This window comes from Anabrus simplex, chromosome 1 (assembly GCF_040414725.1).
Source record: "Anabrus simplex isolate iqAnaSimp1 chromosome 1, ASM4041472v1, whole genome shotgun sequence".
Classification (NCBI taxonomy): Eukaryota; Metazoa; Arthropoda; class Insecta; order Orthoptera; family Tettigoniidae; genus Anabrus; species Anabrus simplex.
The window spans coordinates 945,436,268-945,462,826 of record NC_090265.1 but is presented as its reverse complement, the minus strand read 5'-3'; positions in this window follow the sequence as shown (position 1 = coordinate 945,462,826).

Below are 26,559 nucleotides of genomic sequence, written 5' to 3'. Positions count from 1 at the left end.
AGTACATTCCATTTACTAAGCACGAATTTCAAATCCTGTAATATGTAAAAATTTCTGTAGATAATTTTAATAGCACGTAAATGATTCAAGGATAGGTGAGCACCATAGGCGTGTTTCGAAGGAAGTGAAGCCTTTTTAGGCTTTTTATATGGGTTTGTCTTCTGTGATTGGGTAATCAATTTTTTTTCTTCCCGTGAAATAAATGCACGAATTAGCTATACGGCCCTAGTGTTCGTTGTGTGTGAATCCTTTTAAGATGAAATTAATATTTCAACAAACGTTCTAAGTCACTACAAGTTCCATTAGTCTTTATGAGTCGTCAGAGTATTTCAAGTTAATTTGTTCTAATGCTTCACAAATAATGAAGACATTCCTCCTCCTTGTAATATTAAGGCTGCTGACCAGATGATGGCGAAAACGTGACGCGGGGTGTGATCCATGATTTAACGGGACTTGGAACACATTTTTTTTCAGTAAATGGATGAAATTGTCGAAATTTGAATTCTGGCATAAATACATTATATTAACCTTCCTCTACATAACAAAAGTGGTTTTGTGCTGCTGTGACTATTTTTGACGTAGTTACGGCCGTTTTTAAATAGCTCTGTATGCTCAGCTATCCGTGTCCCTTCTGTTCCCTCTTCTTACAGTAGCATTGAAATGACACTGTTTTTGAATATTGCAATATATATTGCCATCTGTTGGCTATGTCATGAACTACTTAAACCTACAATTTAGTCAACATAAAACTTTATCTTTTAGAACATGTTTATAATTATATCCATTCTAGTGAACATGCTTGACTTGAAAAATTCTATGTGTTTTTAGAAGTAGTGTTTTAATACGTTTGACAGTTGTAATCAAATGCATATACAGTATTTAATAAGTTAGTGGACAGCCTGACATCGGCCTATACACTTCCTTGTTTACACTAAAGAATGTGGCATGCGCTACACAACTGTGCTTTCTGATGGGGATGCCAAAACATTTTTCCACCTTTCAAATGAAGCAGTATATGGACCAGATATACAATTGAAGAAAGAAGAATGCATTAACCATGTTGCAAAAAGGATGGGGACTGGTTTGAGAAATTTGGTGAAAGAGTGGAAAGTAAAAGGAACTACACATGGTGGAAGGGGGCCTGGAAGTTTGAAAGAAGCAACTATTGTGAAGTTCACAAATTATTATAGGCAGGCAATATTTACAAATGTTCCCTCAGTAGATAATATGAAATTTGCAATATATTCCACACTATACCATTACTGCCCCCAAGGACCTGAATTATGGTGCTTCTACAACAAGAGTATCCCAAATGGACAAGCCCCTCAAACCCACAAAAAATTGTCAGTTCAGTTCACAACTGCAATGCTGCTGAAAATTGTGCCTGTATACCAAAGGCTGGCATCAACAGAACTTCTGTTTAGATGTTGTAGAGGGGCTACTCAAAATACCAATGAAAGTCTTCATGCATGTGTATGGAAAAAGTGCCCAAAAGAGACCTTTGTGTCCTCAAAAAGACTTGGAATAGCTGTTTCTAATGCAGTGGCAGAATACAACATGGGATGTAGTGCAACACAAGAAATGAAAATGACTGCAAGGAATTATAAACTTTTACCAGTATCCACCAAACTTGCCACACAAAGTGATGAAAGAAGAAAATTTGACAGTCAGTGGTCAGTCACCCAACGAAAGACAACAGCCAGGAAAAAAACTGAAAATCCTCCAGGTACACAGGGAGGAAGCCAAGAAGAAGCAGGAGGGTAGGAGTTATAGTGCTGGTGAATTTTAAGAGATATGTAAAGGCCATTATGAAAATTTTTAATGGTTTTAGAACTCATTTAACTCAAAACACAAATTTTTGTAACCTGCAGTGTTCCATGCGGGTCAAATCAAAAATTATATTTACCAAAGTTGGTATGTAACTTCTGTGTGACCTAACAAAGAAATTGTAGGATGGATTTTGGATTCTTCTTCAATATACTCATTTTATGGGGCAAAATATACAGAAAATTAGTGGAAAATTACATAAAATAAATTTTAAAATTGAAACAGGAGTGAATTGAGCAACATGGGGTGAATCGAAAATTCCTTCCTTGAGTTTTTTAATGTTTTAAGGAAGAATCATTTCCCAAGTTTTCAAACTCTCGGGTAAAAATCCATCCCGCAGGGAACTTTTTGAAAGTTGCCTGTTTTGCGAGTGTCATAAACACAAAGTACATCATATCTCATAAACTAATAAGGATATTCAGCTGAAATTAAGATATGTTCCTGCCATTATAGTCCTACATATTCCATGACAATTTCATTGTGATTGCTCAAAAATTGTGGAAAAAAGAAAAATGTGTCCCAGGTTCCCTTAATTAGTACAGTGTTAGTTAAAATACCTGGTGGCATAGAGTCTTCTAAATGAATGAGATACTAGCGTGTGAGAGAGGGAGGCACGATTCGTATGCCAGTGTGAAATGACAGACCGGATAGATGAAAGAAATAAGATGAATATTACAGTTACAGTCAGGCTGAAAGAAGCCAGGTCGGTGGTAAATGATATTTGATAATAATAATAATAATAATAATAATAATAATAATAATAATAATAATAATAATAATAATAATAATAATAATAATAATAATAATAATAATAATAATAATGTGTGCCTGGACAAGGCGAATGTTGTGAAAGCTGTCCCAGCTGACGAAGCAGCCGACTGTTCACTGACATATTTACGACCCCTTTGGACGAAAGAACGTTGAGCCCGGAGAGAGGGTTTGTTTGGCTGTCAAACGTTTGGAACATTCATACGATAATTTCGCCCCAACTCAACACTGTTTTAAGATTCACATGAAAATTATAGATTCCCGCCAGTGTTGTAGATCGATGTTTTATGAGACGAAGTGATCCCACCCATTTTTCTTTATTAAATGAGATCGAAGGTAGGGTTTTCAGACGTGTCCCCGGAGTCTGAAGAATATGGGTTCGATTCATACATTGACGGCCATGGATCAATACCAGGAGACCTGGAAGGGTCGCATCTTCTATATGCGGTCTTGTGTGTGAAGTGTATTATTTGTTGCTATGATTTCAAGTGATTGTTTTATATTTTCTATGTTATTTCTATGTGCTTGTATTATTCGATGGTGTTATAGTGTCTTACAGTAAACCAACGTTGCCTGGGTCCGCCTTGTGATATATTAGTGTAAGATATCCCGGATAAACATGCTTATGCGATATTGCAGTAATTCATTACGATAGTTAGGTAAAATCTAATATGCAAATACGGTGGTATGATTTTCATGAATATGGGAATGTGCATAACTGTATTTCATTAAAAGTCCCACCACCATGAAAGATAATGAATGATTGCATTCATTTCGCGAGGTGTGCCATCCCAGAGTACATATTTAACTTAAGTTTGTTGTGCAGTGATGTAACAGATACCGGAGTACCCGGGGAAAATCTATCCCGCCCCCGCTTTGTACAGCACAAATCTCACATGGAGTGACCGGAATTTGAATCATGGAACCCAGCGGTGAGAGGCTGGCGTGCAGCCACCTGAGCCACGGTGGCGCTAATACAGGACCTCTCAGGGTGCATGCACCGGTGCATTGCGCGGCGCAAGGTGCAAAAGACGACTTCGCTATGTTGACCAGATCGCAGACCCCCACGCCTGGATTTTAAGCAATAGCGCTGTCTCTGTCTTTCCCTATATCTGTCTCGCTCGCTCCACCTGTCTTCCCCTTCCTCAGTTGCTCCGCAGCTCTCCACCATCCCAGCAGAGTTCAGCCGAGCTTAGCCGAGTTGCCCCGAGTCAAAACGTTGGTCCGAACCGAGTCGAGTCGGGCCGATGCACGGTGCACAGAACCTCTGCGCCTCGGTTTGCACGCGTGAGAATTTGTTCGTTTGAGAGGCCCTGCGTCTGATACATTTCTAAACTTTTAATAATTCTGTCGGTCTTAAGATGCCGGCACTTTGCCGAACAATCTTACTAACGGAGCTATCTGACCTATAAGTCCTCTTAAATTCCGATAGTTTGAGAATAAAATGTCGCAGCCCTTAGCGTCTTAACCAAAGCACTACACAAGGAGACCAGGAAAATCTTTCTCCAGGTAAAGAGCAAAAAATAACTCAAAGTTACTGTTACTGTAGAAATTGTTTGATGTTATCCAGTAAAACTATTCTCTCACGAATCGTCATTATGATTTACAGTTTCTAATTGCACGTTTCTTTTGCAGATTACAATATAGATGCAATTTTAAAGTGATTTAAGACGAGCGGTATTGTTTAAGAATACGACTTCCGCCTTGTCTGCTCTCACTGGAAATGACTCTTTCCCGTATGCCCCTCTCAGTTGTATGCCCCTCCACAAGAGTGCAGAAATAAAATATCGTACGGATTTACATTTCACTAACAAAAGACTGTGAATGCAATTTGCTGAAAATGCAAATGAACAGAATCTCTCTCAGCCCCATGTTTTAATTGATTAATACTTTTCTTCCCTTCTGTTCCCGCTTCAGATTTCGTAACTTGATAGTTCGTAGCGGCGGTCTTCTTTCTCCTTCATTCTGTAGTATCTAAAAGAACCCTAATTACAGACAACTTTACCAGGCCGTTACAGTGGCGTTTGGCTTCACAGGAGGTCATGGTGCAGGTCTTTCGAATTGATGTGCATGGGCGACCTACTTGTCTGTGAGGAAGGTGCCTTACCTAGGATGAAATATAGCTTTGAAAAACGCAACAAACATCCATTTCTTTGGCCCTAGGTATTAAGTAATGAAGGTTAGAATAGAATAGATTTTTCAGTCATTAAGTATGTTACATATAATAGACATTGTCAAAAAATAAAATCATAACATACAGTATCTACACAAACTGATAACAAATTGTAATTTCATTATATATCAAATTCATCAATTTCGTGATATTCCTGCACTGAGTAAAAGGGATGCATGAGTAACCACTTCTTAAGCTTATTTCTAAATATATCAGATGGTATTTCTTTTAGATCTGAAGGCAGTTTATTAAACATCTTCAACTGAGCAATGAAATAGCTTGAAGCCGTCTTTTGTAACCTATGGCGAGGTACATCGACTTGGTTAGCTGACCTGGCGTTATATTTATGAACATCACTTCTGAGCTTGATTTTGTTTGTTTCTGCGTATACTTAAAGAAGTGCATTATAAATATATGTGTTCACAACAGTCATAACGGACAGCTTAATAAATATAGGCCTACAGAGGGCCATCAAAGAAGATTTTGTTACAACACGCAATGCCCTCTTCTGGAGAAGTAAAATTTCAGAAATCCGGCTGTAGTTTCCCCAAAGTAGAATTCCGTATTGAAGTATACTCTGAAAGAATGCATGGTAGGCATTTACAGGATATTTACCTTAAACTTTATCTCTGTTGGTTCTCATGAACTACACCATTCTTGATAGTTTACTTTAAATAAAGTCTATGTGAGCATTCAAGTTCAGGTTTGAATCTAAATGTATTCCTAATAATCTCACCTGTTCATTATCATGATTTACTTCATATTGATTTAAATGAAATATAATTCACTGAGTTTTTCTATCATTTATCGTGAGTTAGTTCGCAGTGAACCATTGAACTGCCATGTTCAATGTTTGTTTACATAGTACATCGAGTTCTTCAACTGTTTAAGCTTCATTAAAAACGCAGTATCGTTTACATATACAACCGAACTGGCATTATATCCTATGTTATTAAGTTAGTCATTTGTTTGAACAAGAAGTAGAAAAGGATCTAAAACCGAGCCTTGTGGTACTCCATGTTGATTATGAAGTTTAATTGATCGAATTCCTCCCACATCATCTACTTGCCTTCGATTTCTCAGGTAGGAATAATGTTCAGCTGTTCATCCTTAACACCATAGTAATTCAATTTTAAAATTAAAAATGAATGGGGGGACAATCAAACGCTTTACAGATCACACAGAGTGACCTGGGAGACTTTCTTGTTTTCTAAAGCTGAAATAACATGTTGTAAGAGGGATTCTGTTGCTTGAACTGTTGATTTACCTTTGCGATAGCCAAACTGGTTCTCGCACAGAAGGCTATTAGATTCAAAATAATTTGCTAGTTGTTGTGGCATTACATTCTCTAGAATTTTATCAAAAATAGAAAAAACTGAAACTGTTCAGAAACTAATGGGGTTGTTTGAAAACAGGGGTTACCTTTGCATATTTCTGGCTACATGGGAATCATTTATACTAACAGAGAGGTGTTTCAGAATATATGGAACTACAGTCTTGAGGAAGTTATTTGACATACCATTTACATCCTTGATACTGATCACCATACACTTCATCTTCTGTCACTGTTTTGCATACCATGCCCTGCTCAGGAACAAATATTCTGCTGTTGATGAGGTAGGTCAATGCATCCCTATCCGTGGCAGGAATATTCTCATAATTATTATTTACAGACTGAATATAGTTGTTGAATTAATCTGACGTGATCTCAACTTTGGACCTACTACTGTCTGGTGGTCTTCCCCTAGGTCTCAGATGATCTTTCGGACTCCACTCAAGCACAAGCTTTGTCCACCAACCATCAGTTCTCCGAGCAACATGGCGTTTCATAGCTCTTTGGGTTGTTCTGAGATTTTGCTTAACAATCTCGCTCAATGTCCAGGTTTCACAACCGTAAGTCAGCACAGGGAGAACACTCTGGTCAAAGACTATCTTCCTTAGGTAGGTTGGCATGTTGGATTTATACACTACGAAATTTACACTGTTTGCAATTTTAAGTTCATTTAATTTATCATATCTTCATTAGAATTTGAATCGATTTATTCGAAAACATTCCAATAGGCACTACAAGTCAGATGGGACTTGGTCTACAAAGCGGCTATTGCTCAGTCTGAAGGCCTGCAGATTACGAGGTGATGCGTGGTCAGCGTAACGAATCCTCACGGTACAGCTCGTCATTTGTTCTCACGCAGGCTGAGTGTATCTCGAAGATGTTTTCACATCCGAGTAAAAATCCCTGACCTGGATTGGTAATGAACCCGGGACCTGCTTCCTACACCTAGACCGCGAGGCCGGATTAAGGTTTTTATGAGGAAGTGTGTTCATCAGTGAGCGTGGCAAATGAGAAAAAACTGCTCTGTACCTCGTATAAAGTTTCAGTTGCATTATTTATTCTCTTGGCTAATGAATAAACGATCAGGTTATTTTTGACCTATTTCATAACATAACTGAATAATACCTCGTATATTTAAAAATTTTCTGGATAGTTCGGATTTAACTATTCTCGAGGATGATACAAAATGATAATGTTTAATTAAGAACTGAAAAGGTTACAGATAAAAAGTAATGAAGAAAATACAGTTTAATAAAAATACGATTTTCCTAAAAATCTATACAAATGTAACAAAAATATCGGCATTTTCAAAAATGTAGTATTTGTATACAGGATGTACGCGAGATAAGTATAAATAACATTACGGAAAGTACGTATAAACGTCTGCAATTCATAAAATATGATTTTAAAAAGTAGTTACTGGTTTGTCCAAGAGAGGACCTATAATTAGTGTGTGATATTTGTGAGGTAAGTAGTAGCTTCGTTTGCCCCTCGGCTTATACCACCCGTCATACCATGTTTCAGGAAATATGCATGCGCAATGTGTAATAAACATTTCTTAGGTGCATCACTTCACTGCAGCTTCAAGTACTTAGTTACACGCATAATGTTCAAGAAGTAATTATAAGTACTCAATATCATTGTACTGCAACTGTACTCATCACTTCATTGCTTGCTCAGGACGTGTAAGAAACAATACTGAATACATCACTGCAATGCTGTCCGGCTCCATGGCTAAATGGTTAGCGTGCTGGCCTTTGGCTACAGGGGTCCCGGGTTCGATTCCCGGCAGGGTTAATTTCCCTGGCACGAGGGCTGGGTGTATGTGTCATATTCATCATCATTTCATCCTCATCAAGACGCGCAGGTCGCCTACGGGAGTGAAATCAAAAGACCTGCACCTGGCGAGCCGAACCCGGCACTAAAAGCCATACGCCATTTCATTTTTACTACATTGCAGCTTCACGGAATGTGTAAGTTGTACAAAAACGTTCCGCGTACAAGAAGCGAACTTTTACATACTGAAAAATATTGTAATGTATTGTATGTCAGGAAAGTCCTTCATCATTATTATCTGAGCTAAAAACACCAAATTTTCAATTTCTTTTTTATTTTTGAAATGGGACATTATTTTGACATCAAATGTATTCATCCCCCTATCAATAACGACAGAAAACATGTTTTTACTTATCTCCCAAACAACCTGTATGTATAGTTGAAACAATATTGAATATTTGCATGATTGTGACCCCAGCTCAGATTGGTCATATTTAAAGGTGCTCAAATACGCTAGTCACATACCATAAACTCTTGTCTTAATATTCTGTAGGTGCGACGTAGATTATAGATAGTTTATGACCATCTATCATAGATATTATACCTACATATACTTGTGACAATGCACTTATACCAAAACTAATAAATAGGATCTGGTTTCAATAGCACGCAAGTTATAATTATAGAAGAATACTGCAAATTAATGCAAAATACACGCTGCTTAAATAATTACTTACGGAAAAGCCAAGGCTTACCAGGTACTTGGAAATTTTTACAATAATATACAACAAAAAATTCTTCGCACACATACAGCATTTTCTGAACTCAATTACGAAAATATATGACACCTAACTTGACTTTGCCCCTTCAGAACTTCTGGAATGCTAAAAATATGAGTTAACGACACAACACTGATAAGTAAAATACTGATTACTGAGCCAGTTACTTGTACCGAGGAGCAAGTACCGAAGAGCTACCGTCCTGAGCCAAGCTCACACGAGTATTGCCGAGTCGTTGTTATCTCAGTAACTGGGTATCTCCTGTATCGTTATATGCTGTAACCGTTACAAGCGCATACCGGTTAAAATCTTTAGATTATTTACCCGCCACCAGCCTCCGTGGCTCAAGCGGCAGTGCGCCACAATTTCACCGCTGGGTTCCGTGGTTCAGATCCCGGTTACTCCATGGGAGATTTATGCTGGACAAAGCGGAGGGCGGGACAGGTTTTTCTCGCGGTACTCCGGTTTTTTCCTGTAAACCTTCATTCCAGAAACACTCTCCAATATAATTTCACTTTATCTCTTAGTCACCAATCATTACCCAAGCGGAGTGCAATAGTTCCCATTCTCGCCGCTAGATGAGAACTTCATTCATTCCATTCCTAACCCGGTCGAATGACCGGAAACAGGCTGTGGCTTTTCATTTTCGTCAGACACCATAATTTGTCACCAAATGGCTCACTAAGCGCTATTGTATTTTGAAAAGTACGTGAAAATGGCCGTGATTTCGATCAAAGTATTATCACGACATTTCTCTGTAGGTGGTATGGGAAATTCTCTCAAAACTATTTCAAGAACGGTCGACGGAAGAATTTTGAGGTATTGTTCTTCAATTCAGGTCTCCTAACCTGTGTTCCACCGCAGTAAAATGCCTTGAACAGTGGAAAGACCTGGTTAGGAGCACCCGATATCTCTTAGTGCTGGAAGTGTCAGTACAACAACACTGAAAATTTGGCTAGATGAAAACACAGCGCTTCACTGATCCCACGTGAAATAGGGAATGTGGCTTTGAAAGAAATATACTCTTCATTGCTATTGATTCTAATTACGGACTGCAATCTTGCACACAGGAGGCTAGCACATGATCAGCTCACTACCAAACACGAATGTATTATTATTATCATCCAGCTCTTTGCTGAATTGCCAGCGAGTGACCTTTGATTTGAAGGGTCTCGGTTTCGGTTTCCGGTTGGGTCGAGAATTGTATCCATATCTGTTTAATTCCTCTCGTTCGGGGACTTTTTAGTACACATCATTAAACTGCCAATCGCGATAGAAACATTTAATAGTTCAATACGTCTTCTTGGGATGAGGATGGGCATCCGATGGTAAAACTGGGCCAAGTTTACATGCGCAACCTAGATCTCACCCACGATGTCACAAGGGTGAACAGCGGCAGAAGAAGAAAGGAAAGATAAATAAGCGGAAAAGAAAAGGATGATGATGACGATGATTAGACAATTTTTATGATATACAATATTTCTTTCCTATGGCACACTGGAGGGTAGCTTCCCAGTTGCGAAAAATGGCTGCTGTTGAAGATGTTTGCTGGCTTTTAGAACAAACCGACGCCGTGAAGAAGTCGGCCGGCCACCCCTGGGAGGGAGGAAGGCAGGGAGTGAGAAATGTATTTGAATTGTTAACGAAAGAGAGTAGTATATATATATATATTCTGACAGATGTAGGATGAGGTAATATTCATTTAGTCTGTGAAAAACGAGAGAGAATTTAAATTTTAGATACTGACTTAATGAAGTGGAGGAACGGGCGGAATTATCGAACAGAATTGGCGGAAAAAATTAAAGAAACGCCGAGCATAAGGCATGAGTTGGCAAGAAGAAGGAGAACGGTGCGTGTCTCTAAGGGGCTTACATGATCACAGAGTGAAACAGATCAAGACGAACTCTCCCTCCACGTGCTACTCAGGTAACGAGGGTGGAGCACCCCAGGGACTTCGAATATCTCATGAGGTGGATAACAGTGGAGGAATGAAACTTAAAAGATACGGCAAGGGGAACGTTCGACCTTGTTATCAGCCAACTGCTTGTGGTGAGCTGTCTTAACCTAGCCAAAAGTTACCACAAGGTGTACAGTATTAACACCTGCTATTCTCGTGTTTGACAAGGTAGATTTTCTGACACAAACAGTAATCCACTAAAGGATTCTCAATATGACCTTAATAAGGGAACAATTATATATTTGCTAGTGGCTTTACGTCGCACCGACACAGACAGGTCTTATTGCGACGATGGGATAGGAAAGGCCTAGAAGTTGGAAGGAAGCGGCCGTGGCCTTAATTAACGTACGGCTCCAGCATTTGCCTGGTTTGAAAATGGGAAACAATGGAAAACCATCTTCAGGGCGGCCGACAGTGGGGTTCGAACCCACTATCTCCCGGAATCAAGCTCACAGCTGCGCGCCCCTAACGGCATGGCCAACTTTATCAGTATGAACAAGGGCATAAGAGACATAAAATTACGAACCTAGTAATGGAAAAGAATTGTGAACTGGGAAGTGAACAGGAAAGACAACTTGCCTAATCGATCTTCGTATGTAACCAACATAATGTGACAGATAATGTAACTACTGCAGCTGTTAAGGATTATTCTCTAGGACGAATGAAGGAAATGAACTCGGATTAGTAACTTTGTTCTGTTTCATAGTGGTTCAAACCGAAATGTGGAACAGAGAATCTAAGAAAAACGAAGTTAGTTAAGGAATTTCACTGACAAATTTTAGAAAAATTAAATTAGTATGCACAATAATTACATTAACGCTATTGCGGACGATGTAAGCGACATTGTTTATTGACTTAGGTTCCTATGGTTCGGATTACACATTGAATTGGAGGCTGTGTGTCTAGTACATTGATCTGCATCTTAATAATAATAATAATAATAATAATAATAATAATAATAATAATAATAATAATAATAATCGTATGGCCTCAGCAACCATGTGTAGGAATTTTAATTTGACGCCATCTACGTTGCCTGCTCATCAATTGCGACTTTCTGTTTTACGCTACCAGATGGCATAGTAATACGGATCTCTTTCGGCCGACCTATGGCTGGGTTTCTAATTAATTTTGTCTGGTAAGCACCAAATGTGACAACAGAGATCTCTTATATGCCGACATCCTACGACATGGAGTGTCGATTGGGCTTCCTTTCACCTTTAGAAATTCTTGAGATCCGGAGGGCAACACTCTATCACTGATCCACAGAGGAAACATTAGGACGTTAATTTGTACGTATATTCAAACTTGTTATTTCTGCTTAATCAGTACGTTTTGTTTATGTTACAGGCTCTGTATTTAAAATTACCCTATTAGAGTTTTACAGCTATGGACCGGATGTGTTGGCAGTGCGGTTAGGGGCGCGCAGCTGTGAGCTTGCAATCGGAAGATAGTGGCTTCGAACTCCACTGTCGACAGCTCTGAAGATGGTTTTTTCGTAGTTTCCCCATTTTCACACCAGGAAAATGCTGGGGTTGTACCTTAATTAACGCTTTCTTCCCACTCCTAGCACTTTCCTATCCCATCGACGCCGTAAGGTCTGTCTGTTTCGGTGCGACGTGAAGCAAATTGTAAAAAAAGAATGTAAAAGAAATAGAAGAAGAATATATATGTATACTGTATACCTTCGAGATCTTACAGTAACCAACAATTATAATAGAGGTGTCAACTCATACGCTATTAGACTTTGCACGAGAGTCAACTTGTCAACACGACACGTACAGGAATCAATTTTAATAGGAGATTAGGTCACGGGAGTCAACCTACTTCCACCCACCCAGAGTATCCGTTGACTTTTATGATAAACTGAATGGTGATTTGGTAGCTTAATCGTTCCCGGTAAGAAAATATCTGCAATACTTAACTCAGAATAAAGCCCAATAAACTAGTGAGACTGAAGAATGCTTTGCAATAACGAAGTCTTAACCCTGCAGGGTTTCTTCCTATGCTCGACCTTCCAGTAGTGGTAGTCTAGCGGAGGTAAGAGGTGTCCTATCCTCACTTTCCAGTCCTGTGAGAAGAAAAATCTTCAGATATTTAATCCATTAACGTGGCAACGAACTATCAAGGCCAAAGACATCCCATGCTTCCAGACCCTAAAATGAACAAACATCATTATTGTGGTGGTGATGTTGATTGTTGTTTTAAGGTTTTTGAAATGAAGATCATCGACCACTTGTAATGCTGTGATTTATTCTTATTTTAATATTAGCCATCGTGCCAGTCGTTGACGGGTTAGCTTTTGGATAAAGGCAGCTGTAATCACGATCAGTGGTAGCAGACAGAGCTGACCTCAACTAACGACAATAGTCGCTGATACGTATTAAGGTATCAGGACATCGTAGCCAATTACATATTAACGCAGTGGGGGCCCAGGCTTCCAACTCATTATTTTATGATTCAGTTTATCCTCATTCTTTGACCTTCAAGTTCTTCTACTCATTTCGATAGTCATAGTTATTATCTTCCTGATCAATAGGTTTTCTGCTGATAAAAACACACTACCACTACCATCGCCAGCAGGTTCGTTACCATGACGACTAACCAATATCTCCACGTCAGCGACTTAGAGGACTTTGTATCAAAAAATTAAATTCGTAAATATCTCCATTATTACAGTTCGTACGAAAAAACTGTATCGGAAATAAAAGACTGAAAAATAAACTGCCCGTTATTGTTGTTATGTAAAACTACCGCGCTTCACATCTTTCCAAGTACGCATCATTTTGGCGCCGCCATTGGTTTATGTGGTTTTCCTATTGCCGCATAAGCTTTGGTGGCGCTTATTGGGGATCCAACTAACCTCCAGCCTGATGACCTAACAGACGAACTGCTAGAACTTATTCTTCTGTGAAGATATTTGGACGTTTGTAAAAAAAAACGTAACAATCTCAAATACGCTATCTTCGTTATTAACCTGCTCCTCATAAGGTAAGAAGGTAAACATAAAGTAGCCTTAAATTATCTAGTATACTTGTATAACTTTTACTACGTTTACTTTGCCCGTTTGAATAGTTCAGACAATAGAGTGCTGCTCTTCGGAGCTGAGAGATTGGCGTATTTGTTCCCGGCTCAGTCCGACGGTATACGAAGGTAAGTGGGACATAAAACCAATATTATTATTATTATTATTATTAGTAGTAGTAGTAGTACCGGGCGAGTTGGCCGTGCGGTTAGGGTCGTGGAGCTGTGAATTTTCATCCGGGAGATATTGGTTTCGAACCCCACTGTAGGCAGTGGTCTTCCATTTTCACACTGGACAAATGCTGGGGATGTACCATAATTAAGGCCACGGATGCTTTCTTCCCATTCCTAGGCCTTTAATGTCTCATCGTCAAAATAAAACCTCTCTGTATCGGTGCGACATAAAGCCAATTGCAACAATAAAAATATTATGCATCTACAATAACATTAAGGGATAAATTTTACCATTTTACCCCTTAATATTGCTAGGCCACGGTGTCTTAATATAATAATATTAATAATAATAATAATAATAATAATAATAATAATAATAATAATAATGACAACGATGAGGATTATATAATCTTTTTTTTCTAGTTGTTTTACGTCGCACCGACACAGATAGGTCTTACGACGACGATGGGACAGGAAAGGGCTAGGAGTGGGAAGGAAGCGGCCGTGGCCTTAATTAAGGTACAGCCCCAGCATTTTCCTGGTGTGAAAATGGGAAACCACGGAAAACCATTTTCAGGGCTGCCGACAGTGGTGTTCGAACCTACTATCTCCCGAATACTGGATACTGGCCGCACTTAAGCGACTGCAGCTATCGAGCTCGGTGATTGTATAATCTAGTGTACACCTCGGTTATCCCCGTACTTATACACAAGCTTTGCAGCGGTAATGCCATCTACTGGAGATTCACGGGAGAGAGCCTCAGTTAACAACACTCGATGTAATGATGACTTTTATAGGTTAGGACTCTGTAGGCCAGCAATGTTTGGCGTGCACTAAAATGATTTAAGTTCATGAACATCTCCATCATTATAGCTCGGAAGGTAAAATTTCATCATATGAAAAGATTGGAAGATGGCAGGAAATACTCTCGTCAGGAAGTTCTGCAAGTTTACTTACATGCACGTGTAGAGTCGAGGCTTAATGAAATGAATAGCGTGTGTCTAGCAGAAGCAGTGAAAGCGGGCTTGATTACCCTGGAAAGATATGGGTTCGAATCCCTGTTAAGTTAGATACGAGTATTTCACTTCTGGAAAAGATTGTGACATTGAGGTTCAGCAAGTCTACAACAAAACTCGCCAGGTTAATTCCTATGGGCAAACGCGGCCGGGTTTAAAGTTAACCATTCTGTCCCACTTTGCACTACGAGTAGTGGAAGCCTTTACCTTATGTTCCTCCAGAGACCTTCATATCCTGTATGGAGATGACTTCGTTAATGTATTAACTCATACATTCCAAGTAACCTAGATGAAGGTAGCGAGATGGCAGGAAGGTACTAGCAATGACAGAAAAGCTTAGTAGTGAACTCGATGGGCCGAAGCTCACTTCGATGGTGGGGTCATGTGACACGAATGGAGGTCAATGGGAGAATAATGGTCTTGATCATGGAGGTTAGGAGGAGGATGAGGAGGTGGATGCCAAGACGACGATGGGTAGACTGAGATAAGAGATAGGGTATAACTGAAATAGTTCACAAAAGTAGTTGCAAATTCAGGACTGCGGAGGTGCATAAGTATAGAAGTTTTCAGACTGAATGTCGAAAGGCATAGCAGTTAGCCTCGGCACTAAGTCGGATAAAATTATTAGCTCTATGACCGGCGCCTTTACCGCTAGGAATTAACCCAGTACTGTTTATAGTAAGTGAACGTCGAGGCTATGTGCTACTTCAGAAGTGGAAATCTCGTTTTGACTTCCTGACGGAGAATCAAACACACGTCCATTCGGTTGAACCGAGCACGCTCTTACCACCTCGGCTAGGCAGCCTCTAAGTTCTTGATATACTTATGTATGCAAAATAAATAATATTTTGGATACAAGATATCTTACTCTCTATTCTTATGACTAGGCCTAAGTGACGGGAAAAAATGAAATGGCATACGGCTTTTATTGGCAGGAGTGTCCGAGAACATGTTCCGCTCGCCAGGTGCAGGTATTTTATTTGGCTCCCGTAGGCAACCTGCGTGCCTTGATAAGGATGAAATAATGACGAAGAAGACACATACACGACTCCCCGTGAAAGCGGATTAATCAATTATGGTTACAATTCCCGACCCTGCCGGGAATCAAACCCGGGCCCTCTGTGAACGAAGACCAACACGCCAACCATTTAGCCATGGATCCGGTCAAAATGACTGAGAGCCAGATACTACTCGATACGGGTGAATGAAACTCATACATTTGCTTGGAAGATTTGGTTGTAACTGATCAAGAATCATGAACTGATTATCTTGAAGAGATATTTGTCCGGCAATGCATATGAAGTAGATAATGTTGACGATGAAAAAGAACTCTATATGCAACTACTTGCTTAAATATGAATTATAAACTTGATCCAAAAAATAAAATATTACATTTGTGTGCAGTTTCTATCAGCTACCAGCGGCCTCTGTAATATTTCATTATGCTAATTAAATTCCAGTTCAAATCACTGGATATAAAAGCTGATCGAAGAGTGATAAAAGTTATCGCAATATTTTTTAATCGTTATCGCAACGAAATCATTGGCCCGCTTGTTAATTTAATTTCGTTTAGCTTTGTTGTTCAACAAGTGGAATGTTTATTTGATATTGTATTGCATTTGATACAACACTCACGGGTGTGTGAGAAATAACCTATATTTCAGTCTACAGTTTGCAAAAGTTAATCATGTGTATATTCTTTTAATATATTTTATATTTGTAATGAGATAACGCAAGTGCTCCGCTTGGACTGTTAATTGCGGTGACGTGACTTCAATCACAAACTTGTTGAGGAAGTGCTTGAGAGATATTGATATAATATTTAAGAAGACATAAAGTTCAACAGTAACGGGTGTTTAATCTACGGTAATAATTTCATTTTCTCACAGCGGGTGGTGATTGTGAGGATCATCACAACAATTTTGCTTTACGTCGCACCAACACAGATAGGTCTTATGGCGATGATTGGATAGAAAAATTCTAGGAGTGGGAAGGAAGCTGCCGAGGCATTAATTAAGGTACAGCCCCAGCATTTGCCTGGTGTGAAAACGGGAAATGCAAGCTCACGACTGCGCGGCCCTAACCGCACGGCTAACTCTCCCGGTAGAGGATCTCTAAGCTACAATGTAAGCTTCAGTCGAGTTGCCGATTATTCCCTGTGTCGTATCTGGGCGAGTGGATGATACAATCAGAGACCGTATCGCTGTAGAAAATATAGGTATTATTATGTCTGTATTTGCCAGTACCGCTATAGGAAATCGTACATCTTTAATACCGGTATTATGTCGTAATAGAACATTCATGCTGGTACAGACTTCCATCAACAATATACAGGTACAATGCCGGCAAAAGCATCCAAAGTTAAAAGAGTAAAAGCTTAATTCTTAAGAAGGGATTTAAGTAGTTTTGATAGGCCCAGTCATTACGTTCACATGGTAAAGAAGTGGTCCTTCTGATCGTCTTCTTGTTGTTCCGTATAAGTAAGCACTGATCTCTGCGTCTGTTGATTCGTTGCATAGTGGGGGTATACAGCAACTTTAGTCTGGCTGTTGTGCGGCGAGCGAGTTAGAAAGAGTAGAAATATGTTCCGTATACCGGTACTTTGAATACCAGCGATCATCAAACACATTCGGGTACCCTGGAGGGTGAACAGATTAAGGAAGAAGAAATATAATGTAAAGGGTTGGTTTTTCCCTCGGACTCAGCGAGGTATCCCACCTCTACCGCCTCAAGTGCAGTGTCCTGGAGCTTCAGACTCTGGGTCCGGGATACAACTGGGGAGAATGACCAGTACCTCGCCCAGGCGCCCTCACCTCCTATGCTGAACAGTGGCCTTATCGGGGATGGGAAGATTGGAAGGGATTGACAAGGAAGAGGGAAGGAAGTGGCCGTGGCCTTAAGTTAGGTACCATGCCGGCATTTGCCTGGAGGGGAAGTGGGAAACCACGGAAAACCACTTTGAGGATGGCTGAGGTAGAAATCGAACCCACCTCTACTCAGTTGATCTCCCGAGACTGAGTTGACCCCGTTCCAGCCCTCTTACCACTTTTTAAATTTCGTGGCAGAGCTGGGAATCGAACCCAGGCCTACGGGGGTGGCAGCTAATCACACTAACCACTACGTCACAGAGGCGGACCTTCCATTACATTACTTAATAATAACCAAGACTGGTGTTAGGCAAGGGGATGGACTATCACCCCTTCTCTTCAACTGCGTTCTGGAGAAAATCATTCGGGAATGTGGAGCAAGGAGATGTGCAAGGAAGAGGTTGAGAATGGCCTTAGAATAGGATATAAGAAAGATGATCTTATCATAGACTGCCTAGCTTTTGCAGATGACCTAGCGATCTTTTCTGATCCCCTAGATACTGCTGAAAAACAAATTAACCAACTGAGAATCCAAGCAGTAAAAGCTGGCCTCCAAATCTCTATCCAAACATCAAGCTAGCTCCCAGAGAGCTCATTGTGGAACAGGGAAAAATCAAGCAGGTGAAAAAGTTTAAGTACTTAGGCGAGTGGATAGTACCTAACAACTCTGAGAAAGAAGCAATCATGTGCAGAATCAACAAGATGGAGGTGGCATATCAGCTGACTAGGAATGTCTACAACAAAAGATCAGTGTCCATCAACGCCAAGCTTAGGCATTATTGTTCGGTTGTACGCCCGGAAGCACTGTACGTAGCAGAATGCCTTGCAATGAACAGAAAAGGTCTGATGGAGAAGCTAGAAGCTAAAGAAAGAAAAATCCTGAGAAAGATTCTTGGACCAATCAAAGAAAATGGTGAGTACAGGAGACGACACAACAGCGATCTGTACCAGCATATGGACAGGATAACGGACACGATTCGGAAAAGGAGGATTAGTTTTTATGGCCATATAGCACGCATGAGCACACAGAGACAGACCAATAGGATCTTTTCCTATTTTCTTATCAAGAAAACCAAGGGATCCTGGTTTATCGAAGTTGAAAAAGACCTTCAAGAAATAGGAATCACACTCCAAGACATCCAGAAACGTGCTCCTCTCCAGAAAAAGCTTCAGGGATACGAGAGGTTCCAAGAAAGGCCAGAGTTGAAAACAGGCAAGAAGTGGACTGATGAACGAAAGGAGGCTCACAGAACGAGAATGCGTGAGTACTGGGGAAGAATTAAAGCTCAAGGATGCAAACGGTTGAAATATCTTGATCCACAGCAGGCCGAAACGAAGAAAGAATAATAATAATAATAATAATAATAATAATAATAATAATAATAATAATAATAATACTTGAATTCCTGCACATCCCAGTCTTACTTTGTTATGCTATGCTATGTTGTAACTACGATGAACTGCTGAATTGCTGAGTATATAATAATATTAATGTAGGCCGTGGGCCTTATATGATCTAATTTATTTCAAGGGCAATCATGGGTGAAATTCGGAGGAACATTTGAGAAACACGCATACAGACGAGTTCATGACAATTCCATCCACACAAGCAAGTGTTGAAATACTTTTCGTCATTAAACTACATATTTTCTCCTCACAAACGCAAGTTACGCATTGATATAGTAAAAGATATCTTGTTAATCAGGACTAATCCACAGTAAGCGTTCTTGTCTGGTTTCCATTGCACTCCAGAATACATGCACACGACATTCGGCCACACCGTCCCGATGTGGCTGTGAAGGCAAACGGAAACAAATGAAAACGAAGGCGCTAGAGCTTTCCATTAAATTAGACATTTATTTATCTTTTTTAATATTCAGCATTTTTGTTTTTAGTGTTTTGTTTTCGACTCAGCCCGGTACGGCAAGACTCACTAGTGTGAATTACGTTCGTTTACTCCGGAATCCTCTCTCTTCGTAATTTATAAGTATGAATTCAATCGCTGATGAAGTATTTCCTTACGATTTTATTTGCCCGTAGTCTTTATATACCGGTATCAAAATACCGTTATTGGTCGTATTTTACCTGTAATAATAACGTTTTCCACAATTACTGTTGTACATAGCAGAGTCATTTAGTTTGTAGATTGGCCGTCTAGTGTCACTGTTGTGCGCTACAGTGGAGCGTTTGCACCACACGATGTTGTCGTGAGTGTTCTTCGCTAGTCCCAGCAAGAGGCAGTTGCGTGCAGAACTACGGTCTCTGTTGTGAAGATTAGTTGGATGTCATCGGCGGAACTTCAGAATGTCGTAGTTTGAGCAACGGGAAAATTTCAAATTCTGCCAAATCTAGGAAAATCCACTAGCGAAACGTTTGAGATAATCAAATTGAATTCGCCCGGATCACCAAAGACGAGAAAAGAGTGGTCAAAAGATTACATTTTTATGTAATCCAGCGCAGCGGTGGCCAAACGCTGCACAGTTCACAGTGTGTATAGTTACCGCACACTGACTTCGCACGCGTGAAGATCTTGGTAGGCGTGTCCACTCTCGAGGAGAGAGCACTGGTGGGGAGCACTGACCGTAGAGTTGGCCAGGTATATTGTATGAGTTTGACGGCAAGGGAACATAGCATACACGGTTCAGGACGACGGTTCGTTGGAAGTGCTATCGCAAACGCATTGCATTACGTAAAGCGTATCAGGAAAGAGAAGAATTGGCGATAATTTGTAATCCTCTAAAACATATGTTTGTGCGAGGATTTTCTCTGTAATGAAAATGCACAAGCCACGGTTGAATGCGAGATTATCTGACGAAAGCTTGCGAAAAAACTTGCGCTTGTCTGTGCGCCGTACGTTTGTGCCGGACATTGGTTTCATCATTACTTCGACAAAGCGTTAGTAAGATACGGTACAATAGCATTTCGTATGTGATATTTTGTTAAATAGAATGTGTTGTCACGGGATTACTCGAGCAAAGACATATCGTATTTGTATTTGTTTACTGTATACGAGGTAAAAACCACAATAATGTAATACAATAATGTGCGGTGTGAAATTTTGGGACTCAGAAAGGAAGACTGCTACGGCTAGCAGTATTCACGTTCCAAATGACTAGTTACGTCAGTAACACTGGATAGGAGCAGTTCCGGAGGGGTGATAACCTTAATATGCAAGTATGAGGCCAACTCATCGCCCAGCATATCAGTGTGCTTCATAGGTGCAACATTCCTGGCCACCGCTGATGTAATCTTTGAACTGTTAGCGCCAGTTTACGAACATATTGACTGTAGTACGTGCATAGGTGTACACCGTGTTGCCTATACTGTAAGCGCCAGTCCAAGAACATATTGACTGCAGTACACGAGTGTACGCCGTGTTGCCTACACTGTAGGTGCCAATCCAAGAACATATTGACTGCAGTAGTATATCCAAACCTGAATTATTGCGGAATTTGGTGTCCAAATGCAATAGTCATCTGACCCATAAAGCTCACCCAGTGATGTCATTGTCTCAGATAGTCTGTGATAATCTTCCGTACAGCGTGCAGCATGATTGCTTGTTATACAGCAGTAATTGACCGGTTCAGTGCGTTTCATACCTTCTGAATTAAGTGCTTAATAGCGTATTTTCGCGTGCTGTAGATTTTAACTCATGAATCTGCTGGGAGAGTGAGAAGAGAATTCCGCGGTCAATTTCCTGAGATGTGCCGACGAATTACGAAATTTAAAAATAAATGTGAATAAATTCAGTACTATGGGTTCATTGCTAAACAAAAACAAACCAAGTTCAACAACCGACTGTCAAAGTGGAGTCATGAATGAAATTTTGAACTTGTACAATTTACCACTTATCAAAATCAAATTTGAAACATAAGCACATATTAATAAGACAGAGCCCCACAAAAAAAATTGAGTTGATTAGCTAATTGAACTGGTTGCAAAGTTTTTGATAAATCATTGTTATATGCTGAATGGAAAATGCTGCTTGCGGCACATTTTTCAGGTCCTTGGGCTATAATTTTGCAGAATTGTCAAAAAATACTCATATATTTAAGAATAACTCCAGTTTTTGCAGTCAGATGTAAACTATTGGAGATATTTTTTTTAAATTTTTCATTATTCATTCAATAGGCAAAAATCTAGGTTTGTGCTATTTCAGGAGTAAAAATATGATAAAACGCAGAACCACTTTTAGCTCCTCTATATTTTTAAAAATGCTATGAAAATGTTATTTGTTCGAGGCGTCGACCTATAGAGATCTTTTGCCCCTATTCCTGTCCATACTCAAACATTCTTTGAAAATGTCAGGTGAATCCGATGAGAACTCTATCGTAAGGAGCATTTTGTGCATGTCAAGGAGCTGAAACCTGTTAAAGTAGTTAAAAGCAATAGCAAGTTTTAAGAAACATACTTGCTTTAAAGCTTCCCTGAACTATAAAAATTACTCCCTCAGATGTCTTTCACCTCCTACACACAGCGTAGGCCTACTACAGTGTAAAAATGTTCCAGCGCTATTATTGAAATGGTAGTCCGAAAGAACTTTGACACTGATTTTGCCCGACTACGTGAGAGAAAGAGGCGTTAGCTTGCTCTGTATACACCAACCCGCTACCCATTGTGTCCTGTATTTAGAGCTTTAAGAATGGCGTCAGGAATAAACTGATGATGGGATTTTTAAAGATTAAAATTGAAAATTCGTTTTTTTTGTCAGAAATTGCAACATTTTAGTGACGACTCCCCTTAACTTAACTTCCCCACGAAAGTGGGTTGTAGTGTACTTCGCGATAATAATAACCTTACAACACCTTTATTTAAAGTCCAATAGTTACTACTGAACTGAGCTAGTGAGCTAAGTATTTGCTGCGTCAGTTGTCAAAACTTCTTATCACGCCAAGCTTGACACAAGCCATATAGCACTCGCTTGGGGATTCTCACGGTCTGTGACAAGTAGTGCGAAGTTTTAAATTATTCTCCCTGCATATGACGAATATAAAACATTTGTTTGTGACGAGATCATTGTATTTCCACAAGAAACCAATTAGACATTGAAAGAAATGCAAGGGACAATATAAGACTTTTCATAAACATCCGAACCCTAGTCGTGAGTATAAGATGTACGGAATAAATCTACGAAGGTAATTCGAATAATAAGTTTCGTAAGTGTATATACTGAAAGAACATTTATAACCTGGTACTTAAAATAACTTGGAACACTCGATCGCTTTAAGTATTACCAAGATACCGACCAGAAGAAACAACTCATGAAGTAAGAATGTGGCTGCTGTATAAATGCCCAAAAGTACTCGAGACACCTCCACAGTCACCAGAATTAAATGCGATAGAAAGTTTATGGCATTACTTAGGAGAAGCGATAAGAAAACACCAGATTTAGAACAAAGATGATATGAAAATGGCTTTATGTGAAGGGTGGGAGAAAATAGGCCCATGTTATTGCAAAAAGTTGGTACAATATGTGCCTAACCGTTTAAGAGCCTTGGAAAGCGCTACAAAACATTGACTGTTAAAAACGTTGTGTTATTACAGATTGCTAAGGAACTACTTGAAAGTGTATGACTTTGACTTTGACCTGCTTCATGCATGTTTAAGAATAACATATTCATTTCCTTTGTAAATATAACAAATATAAGTTGATTTATTTTGTGCCTTAGTAGAAAAATGTGCATTTGTTTAACCAGAACCAAGAATAAAATAAAGAAACAATTATATTTTTTAATTCAAATAAGCGAGTTTTCCCCTAGTGTATGAGTTTCATTTTGACTCACTGTATGTCCGAAAGTTATGTACACCGGAGGACATTATACTTAAACCATGTACAGCATGCTTATAAGGCATCGTTATTTACAAAATAAGCCTATATAAAAGTTTTGCCTACGGTACCAAATTAAGTACAATAGTCTTTCAGCACCATGAAATAAATCACTGGTTACGTCAGTAGTTACTGATCGAGCTCGATAGCTGCAGTCGCTTAATTGCGGCCAGTATCCAGTATTCGGGAGATAGTAGGTTCGAATCCCACTGTCGGCAGCCCTGAAGATGGTTTTCCGTGGTTTCCCATTTTCACACCAGGCAAATGCTGGGGCTGTATCTTAATTAAGGCCACGGCCGCTTCCTTCCAACTCCTAGCCCTTTCCTGTCCATCGTCGCCGTAAGACCTATCTGTGTCGGTGCGACGTAAAGCAACTTGCAAAAATAAAGTAGTTACTGCTTTACCAGATCACCACGGATCACGAAACAACAAGCGAATGTCACATTACTCTCTGTGCCTCTGATTAGTTTGTAGTAGACAGAAGAGGTGTTCTGGATCGCATGGAGTGGGATGGAATAGAAAGTTAGTTGCTGGATTTAGAATGTTAAACCAGTAGTATTTCTTGTTATATTCTTTATCAGTGGAATTGCTTGTTGTACTCCAGTTGTTGTTGTTGGGTAGTTATGTTGTAATTTTACCTTATTATACTTGTAGTGTTAAGCTAGTAGTATCAACCTATAGTATTGTAAGCCGTAGTGTTGTCCGCCTCCGTAGTGTAACGGTTAGTGTTATTAGCTGCCGCCCTCGGGGGCCCAGGTTCGATTCCAGGTACTGCCAGAAATTTAAGAATGGCAGGAGGGCTGGTATGTGGTTAAAATGGTACATGTAGCTCACCTCCAATGGGGGTGTGGCTGAAAAGAGCTGCACCACCTCGGGATGAGGACACGAGTTTACTTACTAGCCGTAGTGTTAAGTACTGGAACTACTTAAGTTGTGTGTGAAATTGTATATGATAATGCTGGATTTAGAAAATTATACTAGTAGTATTTCTTGTAATATTTTCTTTCCATGGATTTGCTTGTTGTACTCTTGTTGTTTGTTTGTTTGTTTGTCGTTGTTGTTGTTGTTGGGTAATTATGTTTACTTTATTATTACATTACAGTAAGTGATCGTTGCCACCGGGATATTTCCCATTTGCAATGTGTTTGTTAATAATAATAATAATAATAATAATAATAATAATAATACTAAAAAGCTACCGGACAGATGTTGCAAACAGTGGCTTTAATTTTTAAGACGTGTTTCCTAGAAAACTGTTTCGCTACAATGTTTGGAAAACCCAGCTCACTGCTAATAGAAATACTAACAGAGAGAAGAAAAATTTGGCTAAATGTATGAACATAGGTAAAACGTCTTTAGCAGTCTATATTTTAATTAGAAATGAAAAACAAGTTGAAATTTTATACGTAGTTTTATTTATTAAATTAAATTTTCTGTTGAATTATTTTTAACAGTTATCAAACTTTTATTGAACAATGGTGAATGATGTGAGAAGTAAGAGATGTATGATTTACATTATAACGTACTTTGATTTGTAATTTGATTTTACTGCAGGCTCAAGTTTGTGACGCTTCCGTAGTCATCTCATTCATTCCGAAGATGTACTTTTAGTGTTATTCGTTCCCTTTTTGAGTCTCATCTCCTCACACACCCATATAGGCTCTTTTACGCTTATTAGTGCATTCCTACACCTTTATGAAGTATGTCAAATTTGTCAATTTCTAGTAACAAAATCTTCGATATATTCTTTATTTACTCTCAAAATGATAATTTTCTGGCGTTTTCTTATGGATCTCGCCGAGACAGATCAAATGACACCTCACACGACACTGCACGACATCTACACCAAGCTGGAAGTGACTTTCGACTACTAAAAGCATACCTTCGGCCATCATGCGATGGTGTCTAGGTCAGCTACGGTGATCCCGCCAAGCTCTGCGTTCGGGGGACATGTGGTTCGAACCGCGCCGTCGGCTGTCTTGAGAGTGGTTTTCTGTGGTTTCCCGTTTTCACTTCCAGGCCATTTCCGGGATAGTTCCTAATTCATAGGCCTCAGCCGATTTCTTCACACCTCTTTATCCAATTTCATCACCATTATTCATTTCTCTTCATTGGCTCCTCAACAGAGGTTGACGTCAGGAAGGGTATCCAGCCGTAAAACATGCCACATAAATTCATGTAACCTCATCCCTGTCTCCGTATCAAGAAACGGGACTAAGGGGTATACATACATACATACATACATACATACATACATACATACATACATACATACATACATACATACATACATACATACATACATACATACATACTGTACCCTGATGAGATAGGCTCTAGTTTCATGATTTTTTTTTGAAGATGAATACAGAAATATAGGAATGTTAAATGGAATACAGTGTCCGTTTTGTGTGGACGGGAGAATTTCAACATAGCCAGCTGTGCTCGCGACAAGCCGTCGCCACAGTTAAGCTTGTCATTATGGGGAGAAGGTTTCCTGGTCAAAAGATAAGAGGATTACATCTAGAGCTCACAACAACAGAATAATGACTACAGGGAAGTGAAAGCGTATATATTTCGGACCAAGGGCGAGCAGATGTATCACCAATACCGAGAATATGACGTACCAGTTTTTCCACGCCCCGAGGTATTTGGTGTTGTCATGTTACAAGGAAGAGATTTCAAACTAACCGATGCGGTGTTGACCAATGGGAAAATTTATCATAGGCCCGCAGATAAGCCAACATAAGAAAAACTCAGAGTGAACTCCAGTTAGCTTCTCCGATAACAATAATTAAATTATTCCAACCACATAATTTAATAGAGGGGATTTTTTTGATATCGTTCCCATGTTGATTAAATGTAATCGTAATAAATTAAAATAATGAATTCGTGGAAATGACCCACGCTATCTCGCCATTGGTCGAGATGAGCACGCCATCAGGGACGCCGAGTTAGCGCGCGAAAGGTGGAGGACAGGAATTAAGTGATATTTCTATGATCACCGAACGATATGAGTTCAGAATACGACACATGAA